General features: G+C 44.3%; 1 protein-coding gene across 4 annotated transcripts in view; it reads right to left on the bottom strand.

The window, feature by feature from the left end:
• TTYH3 (tweety family member 3) overlaps positions 1-13,940 on the bottom strand; it is a 76,373-nt gene that overhangs the window by 37,047 nt on the left and 25,386 nt on the right. The window lies entirely within an intron of this gene.

The raw sequence follows: 13,940 nt of genomic DNA, 5'->3' as shown, positions 1-13,940 counted from the left end.
CAAAACCCAAAAATGCAAACCAATTTTGTTTTATACAATAAAAAAATATTTTAAAAATCCATTCTAACACCAAATCCAGCCCCACTTTCCCATGTGAATGATGTATTTTACCTACAAGCTTTTTTGGATAAACCCTTGGTAGTGGTGACAAATACCAACTTAGTAGAAATGACTTCAATATCTGGAAAGGGCCTAAGTCACCTACTGCTGCCCAAATATCGGCAAGGCAGATAAATCTGTATCAGCAAACTTAAAACAAAGGTTTGGGTGGGTTGTTTGGTTTTTTTTAATCTTTATCTCTTTTCCTCCCCACATAGAAATTCCTTAAAGAACATTTATACGCTTCTTCCCGATTGAAACAATAACTTCCTCCTGGTCAAAGAAACAAAACAAAGAATGCTGCGATTAACATGAGATTCTCAACAAAACTGGTGACCGTTTCTAACGGGGTCTGGTGGTAACTTGCTCTTTGTAGGCTTTTCTTCCCTTTCTTTCCCCCCCCCGTCTGCTCCATAGGTGCTCCCGGCTGAGTTGTTATCCTGGCAAACTATACAAGCCACACAACATACTTTCCAGCCAAGCAAACGTCAGCGTGTACAGACCATAGGGCCCATTGCCATACGTAACGGGATTCACACTAGTTGAACCTGACTGCTGCATCACAGATACTCCACGTAGCCATGTTCTATTTGCTTTCCCAGCCCTAAGAAACCCACCCAAAGCCCTCCAAGCGCACTGGGCTGATGAGAGCTTACAGGTGCTGCTTTCCCAAACTAAACAGCAGAAGCTTGGCTGTAGAAAATGAACTTTTGGATTTTTAAGTTGAGAAGGGTGGGGGTGGAAGGGAAAAGGCCCTATCCCCCTTTCCCATCATTACGCCAGATGGTGTGCACACTGTTCCCGAGCAGAAAGGGGCCTTCCAGAGGGAAGCTGCGTTCAGAGCCCCACGTTCTCCCACTTCTGCAGGCTTGCCATGTACGAGCGCTCAATACTAATTCAACCAACACATTTGGCATACCAAAGCTCCTCGGGGATATTCTTTATTTTTTAAACACGTCAGGCTGTAATGCAAAGCTTTCCTGCACTGCTCGCCTGCACTTCTTTCTTCACACCCTCAACCTTCCTGCACATGCTAAAAGGCATTACTGCTGGAAAGATGAACCCAGCTGAAAACATCCTCCCAGCAACTCTTTATCAGCAAAAAATTCACACTGCAGTGCCAGATGTAAGGGAACAGCCCCCATTAAAAGGAAAAAAAAAAAAGGAAATACTAAAAAGAAAAAATAGTTAAAGACTGCCACGCAGCAAGCAACCCGAAGTTCTCGCTTTGAAGGGACACTCAATACATGCTTTAATTTATGCATCTGGCCAAAAGGACTTGGCTGGCCACCACACCACGATCTGTGTTTCATTTTCCAGAGAATATTTGTTTTCCATTAATAGATGTGTGCCATGACAACAAGTGAAATCATCCAGCAGAGCAGTTATTAATTTTTCTGACTGATGAGTCAGTTTAGGACCCAGAGACTGGCTGGCAGTGAAAGCCTGGTCACAACCAAAGATATGCCTGTGCTTGCTTGTCAGGATTAAATGACGGTATTTAAAAAAGCAGGGTTGAGGCTGGATAAACCCTCAGACACTCCATCCTGCAACAGTAAATCTGGGACTCGGTTATCCAAGGCCACGTTATCCCGAGTAAATGTAAAATTATGCACTGGGCCTTTTGCCACAAAAGAGCATCAATTCGTCTTTGAACATTTGCTGAGCTATCAGAACCTTTATAGCAAATGATGCATGAACTGCCCTTACAGGAAAACGGAGACAACTTGGAGGAGCAACATTTTACCACTGTGCTGACACTAATGGCAGAAGTGGAGACAGAGCAGTCCCTGAAAATGAGAGTAAATCCAAGCGGTATCAGCCAGACTGGCAGGAGACAAAGCTACGCTGTTCAGAAGTGCTTTCAAAATAAAAGTTAATAGCTGTACACAGGGAATAACCACGAGCAGCATTACCAGCTCGGAAAGGCACTGCGAAACCTGAATACGCTCCGTCTTGTGCAGGGATGGTGCTCGACAGTCTGCTGCAGTGTTAACAGCCTCTCTCAGCTCCAGCATGGCTGCCAGGATTCATGGTATTTACTCTCTCCATGGGAGTAAGAAGCCAAAAAGGCAGAAAACATCTAGGTCCCATGCACAGAGATGGGACACAGGGCACAGCAAAAATACCTGGGGCTGGTTAGCTCTGCCATGTGGTATGAGGGAACCCATAGGTGCTGATATTATACCTAAGGACATATATTTAGATCAGCCTTCAGTTAGCACAGTCCTTGGTCTCTGAGATCATGCCTTATGTTACTGTGGATCACTTAAACCAATATACAGCTTTGTCCACTGGATGAAAAGTCTCCCAACAGCCACTTTTAGCTTGCAAGTTCCAAACTGCGATCCACATCATTAGTTACCTGCGTGTATCTGTGGACTGTGGTCCCGGAAAGCAAATTTTACCTGCTGAAACTACACTTAAGGATGTATACTCCATCCTATCCTACATACTAGTCACAAAGAGAAGTGATCTACATAAGAACATGAGAAAAGGGATATACAAGATACCTTTGAGTATATTTCCTTAGAAGGGAAAGCCTAAAAAAAGCCACGATGCCTTGTAATGCGGGAGGTACATGCCAGGTTGAATTCATGTTAAGCGTCAAGGTTCAGCACTGCCTTAAGTGCTGTTTGTTCCTCGCTTGACTGTAGGAGCGTTGGCTTAGGGACCCTTCCTCACACCACCATGTCCCCTCTGCCATGAAGGTTACTTGGCACAGTAAGTCCTGGCAGCAGAACAGGTTTAGAAAGTCAATTCTGCATACACACGGGCTCGAAATAATCCATGTGTTTATTAAGTACAAGTTTTACCAATCTCAATCTATCTGACTTTCAATTACACATTCTTTAGACCTTAACCGTACTAACATGCATAGTGAGCAGCTCTTCACATGGAATAGATAATAGCTATTTCTGGATAGCGCTGCTATTTTACTACTAGTTAGAGAGTCCACTAAAACCTCATTAAGAAACTTGAGAGCAAAGCCGAAGGTTTCAGGTGGCTCCTGAAAAGCATGCAGTTTCATCTTTAGTCTTCCATCAATAATTTTAAAATTATTTCAACTTAAAACTTCATCATTTCAACCCACAGGACAAAATAGCTACAGCTTTTGGATATCTCAGCAACACAGCTGTCTTAATCATTGCCAGATTGAGAACTGTTTACAGTTTTACCTTAAAGTTAGCTTTTGCCAAAAGAAAGCTTTCCACTGAATCTGCAACTAATGTTCCTTCTGGATTTCCATGCAGTGACTTGAGATTGTGATAATAAAGCAGAGAGAAGAGGTTAAAGGAGTGTGGGAAGAGAAAAACGTTCACCCAGAAGAACAAATGAAGTAAACTGGGCTGCTGCCAAAGGAGCACTCATCTCTATTTATTCCATGAAGGACGGAAGTCTTCTTAGCAAGAAAAGAAACTGCTGTGGGATAGTGTCATGCCTACACTACTTCCTACACCATTTTTTTTGCAGATTTCAGGACATCTCTAAGCTTACATACTCATAGATGATAAGTAACTATGTCCTACCAAACTAATTTTTTTTTTTTTTGTAACACTGGCAACACCAGGAACATACTCTGACTCCCTCATCAACTTGTTCTGAACATGCTGTGTGTTCAGAGACTCTATTTTCATTTCTGAAAAATTCTGTACATGGTCTTTGTTGAGACATTTAAGTGTCTCAGGATATCATTCATCCCACAGCCTCCACAGAAGGATGCAGGCTTTGGTAGGGAATGCAGCCAACCATGTATTGGCAAATGTAATGTAGGGGGGAGGATGTGGAAACCACTGCTGATCTCAGCACTAAACCATCCATATCTCCTCTGCCTGGGGGACAGGCCCTCCCAGGCCAATTACTGTACTCGACACGGCAGAGGAGCAAGGCTGGGCAGGAAGTATGCTGTGGAAGAGGTTTTCCCACGGTACGGAGATGTATTCTCCTTCATGAGGGATCCCTCAGCAGCATGGAAGGGCACCATGGAAACAGAGGACAGGTTGCACGGTCTCATCTCCTTATACAGACATCTTGCACAGAAAGCATGCTGTTAAGGGAGCACAGTAGATTTTTTATATACACACACACACACACCTCTCTCTCTCTATATTTAGGGCAAGTCCACACTGGAGCAAGCAATACAGGCCAACACTTTGCCTTTAGCTTTTTTTGGCTACTGGCTTTCCTTTCTGGAAAAGAGAAAGTGCCAAGGATTATATCATGCTTTTTAAAAAAAAAAAAAAAACAAACAAAAAAACAACCAAACAAAAGCCACCTTAAGACAATACAGCAGACACATTAGAATAAAACAGATCATCTACAGTTGAAACATCTCCTAGCATGACTAGATAGCTCAAATCTATTTAACCACACTGGTTAAATAAACAGGCTAACTTCCTCAATGATGAGAAGCTGTCTACCCAGGCAAGGGCATTCCACAGTTAATTGGTATTAGAGCTGTGAACTAAAGCCACTTTAATTACAAATGAGTGTTCACACAGGTTTTTAATGTAGTTTAACAAGAATGGCCTTAATTCAGTGTAGTTTAATTCACTTTAGTGCATTTAAAGTGGTTTAACTAATCTGCTTTGAATTTATTCCTCCAGTTAATTCAGATTAATTTCTCAAGTGCCCTTGTACAGGCAACAATTGCGAACAAGGCTAGGTTGATTAAAGATTCATCATTTCCTCCATACTAACATTCTGACCCCTTATTTCATAATTAAAGACTTCCAACGCTGCCTTTATGTTTGGTCCAACTCACAGAAGCCACCAGCACAGAGGCCAAAAAGACACAGCCTTGCTGTTACTTGGTTTATTGCAGTAACCAACACACAATACAATCACTGCCAGTTTTGAGAGCTGTGGTTAAACAATACATAGCACAGGTACGTTTGCACACCTCAACTTCCACAGGTTACATGGGGGCAGGTGCTCCAATTCATCAGAGCATCTCATATCACAAACCAAAGAGAGATAGAAAGCACTGAGTAGAAAGGATCTGCTTAACAATTGGGTTGGATTTTTTTTTTCTTCTGCCCACAAATGCAGATCTAAGCCGTGCTAATCAGCAGTGAACACTGGAGTCTATTGGGTTGAAGTCAAATAACAATCCATTTATTCCCTTAGCTGTTACCAACTCAGCAATCTCCATCTTACACAGCAAGGAAACGTTCCCAGAGGTAAGGGGGGTCCTCTAAATTGGATGTTCTTATCCCTAGTTTCTCCATAATGCTGGCTGAAAGCCTCTATGCACTACAGCGATGAAAAGAATGAGACACTCTCACCAAATTCAGTTTCCACTGACAGGTCCCCACAGACTAAATCTTTATTAAATGAGGCTTAGCTCAGAACTGGCAGCTTGTCAAATGAGCATTCTCGCTGAAAAGGCGGATTTCCTTTCTGGGGATTCTGCAAATTCCCTTGCAGGGCTCTCAAAAAAAAAAAAAAACCAACCCACAGCGTGGATGCATCAGTGTTCACGCAGGTCTTTGCCCCAAATCCCAGACCAGCAAGATGTGAAAGGAATCCTCCTGGGAACAGGCCTTCAGCTTTAGAAGTTCACTCCTTCCCAGTATTCCCAGTTGGAGAAAAGTTAAAACCATTAGTTAGCTTTGTTTAAAAGGCAAGAATCAGATAAATACTTGGAATACTGAGGCAAAGGGCACCGAAAGGATAGCTGGAAGAATTCGGTGGGTCTCCTGCACTGCTTGCATCCACGCTCAGCTTGCCCAGCTCGCCCATGGCAGATCTGCACAATTTCACCAGACATTCCTTTCCTACAACAGATTAGCTCACACATTCCCGCCCGACAGCAGCTCGTCTACTCAAGGTCTTTTAGAAGCAGCTTCATTTCCTTGGTTAGAAAGCTGTATCATCCATTAAAGTCTTAAAACACAGTCTCCTCGCAAGGTAATTTTCCAGCAAACTGGATAATGGAAAGAAACCCTGTGCTAGAAAGGAAGTATGAATTTAAAGCTTCTACAACTCAGGGATAAGCAAGCACTGCCTGCGTTACCTGGCTCAAGCCCAAGTGCTGTATAAATTCCCATGCCAAGACAATTCCCCGTCCCTGCAGCGGGAGCTCAGCTGTGCTCCTGCCGGCCTGGAACTCCCTGAAGGCAAGACGTGGCACTGCCAAGCTGCCTGTTGCACGCAAGCAGGGACCTGGGCACACTTGCACAGCCCAGCATGTGAGCTCAGCAGGACTGGTGTATATATATATATAAAAAAAAAGAGGCAGGAAATGCTTAGGCCTGAAGCCCAGTGACTTAATCCAATTTCCATCCTTTCCCTTCCCCCTCCTACAGCATGGGCTCTCAGAGGCAATACACCTCATTTAGAGGAGAGGAAAAAATACCTCCTATGTGTCTGTCCTTACACATTATCAAGCAAAGCACTGGGACACCGCTTTTTTTTTTTTTTTAAATTGATCTATGCTGCCCATGCATGCTCTGGAGTGGACACCAACCTCAAGGATTTTCTTTCAAAACTCCAGCTGTGAGGAGCCTGGGTTTTACTGCTGGCTAGCTGCTCTTCAGTTGTTGCTGTTTCTCTTATTAGATACGGGTTGAAACCCAGGTATTCATACGGCTCCTGTGAATTTCACGAGTTCTCCACAAAGACAGGGTGCTACAGTAGAGATGATTACGTGCATCACCTACAAAAGTCTCCTGTTCCTCTGTAGGACCTAAACCCTGAACTTTCCAGGACTGGATAGGTAATGACATGGCACTGGTTAAGATTAAATGCTGTATTTAGGCTCACAGCAGCTTCTAGATCTTCTTAAACGTCTCCTCTTAAACCAGCCAATTAAGTCAGAAGAGATCAACCACTACAGAGCTTGAAGACACTGAGCTCAACCCTCAGCTCTGATGTCCAGAGGAGGAAAGGCCTGGCAGGAGGTCACCACAAGCTGCACACACCATGCAGCACCCCCTTAGCACACAGCCATCAGTCTGATTTGAGAGAGGCTTTCACACACCACTTCTATGTGGAAAAGGTTAAACAAGGCATTGGGGAGGGAGGGGAAGGAAAGTGGAAACAAGCAGAGCCACCCCTAAGTGGAACAGAAAACAAAAATTGTCCCAGTTGTGGAAACTTCCCCCAAAGGAACATCAACCCATCAACAGGGTTAGCTTGTCCCATCATCAGGGATGGCAGTGTTTCCATAAGCATGGCTGCTGTAGATACTGCGGTTCTGCTCGCTTCTGCCATTACTATGCATTATTTTGAACTTGCTGGTTTGCCTTCAGTGATACAGTATCACATCACTTGTGTTAGTTAAGATGTTTCACTGAGCAAAGATTTGTTTGAATCTTAGCAGCGTATAGATTCAGTTGCATAGGACGCGAACACAGACATCCAGCACAAGCATTCTTCCTCTTGCTATACTTTTATGGCATCTTCTCTATACAGCTCATGACTTGCAGACATATCGGAGCAGCTGAGAGGAAAACAGTTTGAGTATGGCCACTTCCCGTCTACCCCAAGTGATAAAAAACCCACACCAACTTTCCAAATTTGTCTCCAAAATTCCCACATGAAGGAAGTTCATTTTAAGAGAAGATATTTTTAACCACCACACTTGGACTGAAGTGATTCTGGAAAGCCAGGGTAGGCTGTCTTCCACAGGTTTCTACTATGGGACCGCGCACAGCACCTCATTCCCTTTGCCACATCACTGCAACCTTCCACCGCCGAGTAATTTTGGTGGGACCGTAACCAGGATTCGGTAAGGCTCGCTGATCAGGCTCAAGCAGGTAGGGAAACTCATTCACTTTGAGGAGAAGTACAACAACAGGACTAAAAGAAGCAGCAACTTAACCTTGGTTCCAAAGCACTGTGTTCAATATCTACTCAGACCTACTGAGCTCATTTTTAAAGAGACTATTTAGTTTCCTTAAGGGAGGAATCAGGGAATGGATTATGGCAAGACCTATAACTGATCTGCAAAGAACATTAAACACCTTTTTAAACCAGCAATACCTGGAAACAAGGAATTAGTACTCCTTGCAATCAGATGGATTATCAAAGTGTCCCAATTGTACCACAGAACACAAAGTATGAAGAAAGCCAAGAGAGATTAAAAAATTTAAGACAAATGTAGAAAACGTGATCATTGCTGGGCCAAAGGGGTTGTGTCCTTGAATCATTCGCAGAACGATGTCTTGCCTAGAAAATTCTCAATGGCAACATCTCTGCAGGCACCATTTTAATCCCATTTATGTCTTTTTGCACCATGCATCTACTGCTGCACACTATAAACTCAAGCATAACATTTGCAACATTGAACCACAGAAGTGATGCAGAATAATTTGAGAGAGTGTCCAAACTGGAATGGAAACTCCAACATCAAATTGGTACTGTTAGAATTGAAAGGCAACTTGAGCTACCTGCTAGCATTTATACAACTTGCTTCATATCCTTAGCACCATGAAGAGGTCTTTTTCTGAACAGCAGCTATTAGGAAAATGTTTAAAACACAGTAAGAAGCTCTAGCATACACTTTGGCATTTGGAGGCACCCGAGTTTGAAAAAAAAATAATATGGAGGAAAAAAAATACTTTCTGGCCAAGATAAATCCACTGCAAATGGCTTCATAAACTGCTTGTATTAGCACTGAATGGAGGGATGGTAAGTTGCTATAATTGGGCTTCTGCACTTACACTTGAGTGACAGGAATGGGATAGATTGGTGCTACTCGTGTGTCTTCAACGTGGAGATCCATGCCCAGTTTGTACTCGATTTGCCACCTGAAGTCAATCTTCAAAAATCAAAAGTGAGAAGTTTGGAACCACAAAAACAACCCAACAAGAAGGGGCATTGCATTTTCATTGATATTTACCCCATCCAGCTTCGCTGGCATTTGTCTATACAGCTGAAGCAGGCCAAATGGCTGTTTACACAGCAAAAGCTTAGTGCAGTTCATAATGCACACTAAGCCTACTACAGGGTGAGAGAAATAGCACTCTCTGTTATATTAGCAAATTACAGTGGTCTAGCTGCCCTGATGGCTGGCCTCAGGAGGGGATAAAAAGCAAAATCAAAGGCAAAGTGCCCTACATCTTTAAAAAGTCACAGCCCATTGTGCTACAGCTAGCAGCCCATATGACATCTTTAAAATAATTTGTGTTTGAAGTCAGCTTTAACGCGGTATGTTTGTCATGTGGAGAGGCCACGAAGAACTGGCAAGGGGCAATATCCCATAGGGATATCTTCTGTAAGTTGGGGAAGGAGGAACACAGACCTCTGACCCGTCTATTGACTGTAGACCTGAACTGACCTCCTTGCACAAACAATGCAGACATGCCATTTAACTATCAGAGACAAACAAGTGCCACACTTCTCACCATAAAATCACCCCAAACTTCCTCTTTGAAGACTGCCACAGTTGAGGGTTTAAAAAAAAAAAAAAAAAAAAGAGAGGAAATCTCTTCCTTCAACGTAAAGCTGTACATTTCCCTCCCCCAAAAGAGGCTCATTCATGTGCAGGAAACATTTCCACATAGAATCTTTCTCGGATTTATTTTGGGGGGGTTTTTTTGAGTTGGGTTTTTTTTTTCCTCTTTCTTTCTTTAAAGAAGAAACAAAAAAGTGCTCAACAAAAAAAACCTCGGGGACAAAGACAACCAATATTCACTATTGAGAACCTTCAAACCCAGGGAAAAAAAAAAATTACCATAGAGAGACTAACAGAGGAAGCAGATCAAAAAACTACCCAAGCTAGCCAAGACCCACCACAGTCACAGCTGGAGCCCATGTTTCTGCACCACCGACAAGACCAGGAGCATCATTAACCACTTCTCCCTCAGCACTGCAGCCTGTGCGAGGGAAGCGACAGAGCTAAGAAAGGCCTCATGCAGGCTCCTCGCCAAATGCCGAGAAGGGATTATGGCCTCCGGCAGCTCTACTGAAGGGAAATACAATTTGAATAGAGATGCTTTCTTTACAGCTTTCCCCATTAAGCAGTGCAGAGCTGCAGATGGCCCTCTCAGCAACCAGGGTAAAGTCAGATGCTGCCCCCTCAAGAGCTGCATTCTGGCAAGCGGTCACAGCCTCACCCTCCACGTCTGCTGCCCAGTCGTCGTGCTGGTAAAGAGGGGAGCACACGCTTTTTAAATTCACCTCCTGAACGCCACTCACGAGAACAGGGAAACAGCTAACGGTAGATGTGCATATAGATTAAAAAGCCTTGCAGTTACAAGTCAAATATGGTGCCACAACATGCCTTTACAGAGAGCATCCTGCTTTGTGGTGCCGGGTCCAAGCAGCTCTTCTCACAGTTTCTCCGTTTCCCCACAGGGTCAGGGGAAAAGGGGAAACTCTCTCCTTTCAACTAAGCAAAGCTGTTCAACTCTCAGGGCTTGTCTGCCTGCAAAGCTGCAAGCTGTTGGGGACCACTGGCCTTAAAAAAAAAAAAAAAAAGAAGTAAAATACTGGCTTTATATCACCTATTTAGGGACAAACACGCCTTACTTTTAGCTTCCTTTACCACTAAGTTTTGGGAATACGTAGGACACGGGGCTATTTTGCTGTAAAAGCAGTTACATCAGTTAAAAGAAGCAGGTGTTTGCCCCACTGTGTCCTAAAAGGATTTTTCATTAGCTGTTCTGCCTTCCCAAGACTGATGCATCATTTCCACTAGAAATCAATGCACTTTATAGGTAAACTGATACGCACGCAGCCCTCCTTCAAGAGATCCTTCCATCCTGCTCGTGAGATCAGCACTGGTAGGATTCCTTGAGCTCCTGCACAGGTATTCATTCATCAATTCTTCTGAACTGCATCTTGAGATTAATTTTTCGGGAAAGTTCCCAGAGCTCTCCGAGGTTCTGCCTATACTGATGTCACGGCTATATTTAAAGAAGGGATCCCATTAAAGTGGTTTGTAACGTGCTCTGGCAGGACAGTGTAGACAGAGCTAAATCCTATTAAGCTACTTAAGTTGCTTTCCCCATCTATATCTGCCAAATGCTGGCCCTACACACAGCAGCCAGCTATCAAACTAGCTTATCAAGAGTCATGCTTAAAATACTAAACAAAACAAAAAATTCAATCACCACACACACGAGGAAGAGAAACTGGGGCAGTGTGCTGCTCCAGTAACCTCCTGGGATCCCAGAGGATGGAGAAGGCTGGTGATTAGCTTTTCATTACAGTTAGATTGTAACCCACTCGCACACCATTGGACTTTATTAAAGTTAAAACAAGAATGACTGTTTCTCTACAGTTTAATCTTGACTATTTTGAAAGGACTATATGGAGAATATGCGAATGTACGGCATACGTTTTAAATAGAGATCACACTAATGGGGGTGTGGGGGGGTGATAACTGGGAAAAAGTACTATTCAACCTTAACTCAACATCCCATGGAGAAGGGGGAAAGCAGTGTTCAGAGTCATCTCATCTCCTTTCCCAGTAACTTGAAAATAGGCAGAGTCCTGAAAGATTAATTCCCACACATGGTTAAGTGTCCACATTTAAAGCTCCCATTTTATAGCATTCACGCCACTAAGTCAACATGTTACTGCTAAGACATTTCAGAGACAAACCTCAATTTCACAGATTCCATAAAAAATACAAAACAATAGGCTGGAAAAGACCTCTGGAGGTCACTGTAGTGCAACCCGCTGCTAAAAGTAGAGCTAATTTAATAGATGGGGTTGCTCAGAGTCTTGCCCAGGCAAGTTTCGAGCATCTCTAAGGCTGGAGTTTCCAAAGCTTCCCTCAGCCCCTGCTCCAGCGCTACAAAGAAAAATGTTCAGAAGTGATTGAATCCAAATGCCATTTCCCATTGCAGCTTGTGGTTGTTGTCACTTGTGCTTTTGATGGGCACCTCTGAGAAGAGCCTGGTGCCGTCTTCTCCAGGTCCCTCCTTCAGGTATGTGAAGGCTGCTGATGGATGTGTCCTTTCACCTTCTCCTCTCCAGGCTGAAGGGTCCCAAGCCTCCCTTCAGGCTCTAACCATTTCAGTGGCCTTCCCCTAGGCATGCTCCAGTTAGTCAACACCTCTCCTGCACTGCAGGCCCCAAATCATTATGCAGTTACACAGTATTTACGCTGGCATGCATAACTGGAGGAGAGCCCACGCATGTGAAATGGCTGATGACCCCATTTTAGGGCTATTTTCAGCTTCCTTAGAGCGGTAGGCAAAGCACAAGCTCTCAGAGTTCAGATTTGCCTCCAGCTGCATGACCTACCCTACCTGACATGGTCCACGAAGCACCAAAAGGCAACAGATCTCCCCCAACGCTGAACAGCACGGACAGTCACTCTGTGGGCGTGAGAAATGCAGCAAGTACCATTTCAGACCGAGCAAGAGACTCAAGAGCATGGATGCTATTCCTCAAAACAACAGAATGAGACAGCCGGCTGGGGGGCGGGGGGGGGGGGAGCAGGGAGGTAGGGAAGGAAAAAAAAAAGCAGCAATAGAGAAGTTACACGCTTCAGACTGAAAACAAGACACCTCAGGAGTTATTCAGCAAGCCCAACTGCATGGATGCTCATGCATCCCATTGGCTGCTGCCTTCCAGAGCTGCACAGCAACGAGCCGGGGAGGTGGGAGGCTGCCAGCACGCATGAGAGCTCCCTGCTCAATCCCTCCTCCGCATCCCCACAGCCCAGCCTGATGAGCGCTGCTACTGCTCCAGCTCTCCAGATAATTGCAATATTGATCGCTCTTCCCCCACCAGAGGTCAATCAGGGAGAGACAGCCAAAGCTGGCAGGACCTCGGTTAAACGAATGACAGGGTGGACACAGAGCAGCCACACCAGGTTATTTCAACAAAAGCATGATAGGACAATCCCATGTTCTACCTCGGTCCACAGCTCAGCTTCTCCTCGGTGAGTGGGAAGACAGTACTGCAGAAACAAGGATGGGGTGGAGGGGAAGGGGTATGATGTGCAGTTGTGCTCATGTCTGACAGGTCAGAGAAGTGCTGACACCCAAAAGGTATTAATAGTCCTCAAAGCAGCACTGCACAGCATCAGTGCTGCTCTTGTAGATATCTGACTCCGTTAATTTAAGAAAGCAAGGGAGGAAACTCAGAACAGAGAAAGCTATCCAGCTTCAGCTTCCCTAAAAAGGGGCTCCAATTCCAGGGTCCTATACCACACCAACTCTTACAAAAGAGGATCCGAGCTTCTCTCAGAAGGACAAGCAGGAGAGAGTACAGAAATTGGCATAACGTGGAGGAGTAAGTGACCCAGCTGTTAGGCTTACCACCACCGCAGCCACAAAACAGATTGTGAAGTGTGCTATGGATGTGGAGGAGGAAAAGTAGTTCTAGTGCCTGAGCACAACAGCAGGAGAGCTTGTTACAGCTGTCCTCTAGCACAACCACCTAAACGAAAACAACATTAGATGTTAGCAAAAATTAATCTCCAAGACACACAGACAAAAAAAAAAAGGTTGCATTTGGACAAAGAACTCAAATGCAATGGTTTGCAGGCTCTAGTACAAGAAAGGTCTGGAATTCTTTCTGCAAAGACCCAAAATCATTATCTCCCAGAAGGACTTAGAGCCAAGCAAAGGATACCCTGAACTCCTCTGCCCCACTTTCCAGAATGTGCAGGAGAAGCTCGTTTTCTGAGCAGTCATTACTCACCAGGTACATCTTCACAGACAGTGCCTGGTCACACAGTGCTGACTCTCAGCTTGGAGGAGAACTAACAGAAGGAAGGCGGCTAAAAACTGAACAGCAAAACAAACAACCCAACTTCTATTATTTTTCAAAGAAAACAAATCAAAGTTCTCTGTTGTTACGTTCCCAAGCTAGCCACTGAAAACAAAACCAAAGACCATGGCAAGGCCTTAGGGCAGCACAGTGAACGTACA

This window comes from Grus americana, chromosome 15 (genome assembly GCF_028858705.1).
Source record: "Grus americana isolate bGruAme1 chromosome 15, bGruAme1.mat, whole genome shotgun sequence".
Taxonomy (NCBI): domain Eukaryota; kingdom Metazoa; phylum Chordata; class Aves; order Gruiformes; family Gruidae; genus Grus; species Grus americana.
Note: the sequence above shows the minus strand (reverse complement) of the source record. Positions and strands in the feature narration are given on the sequence as shown.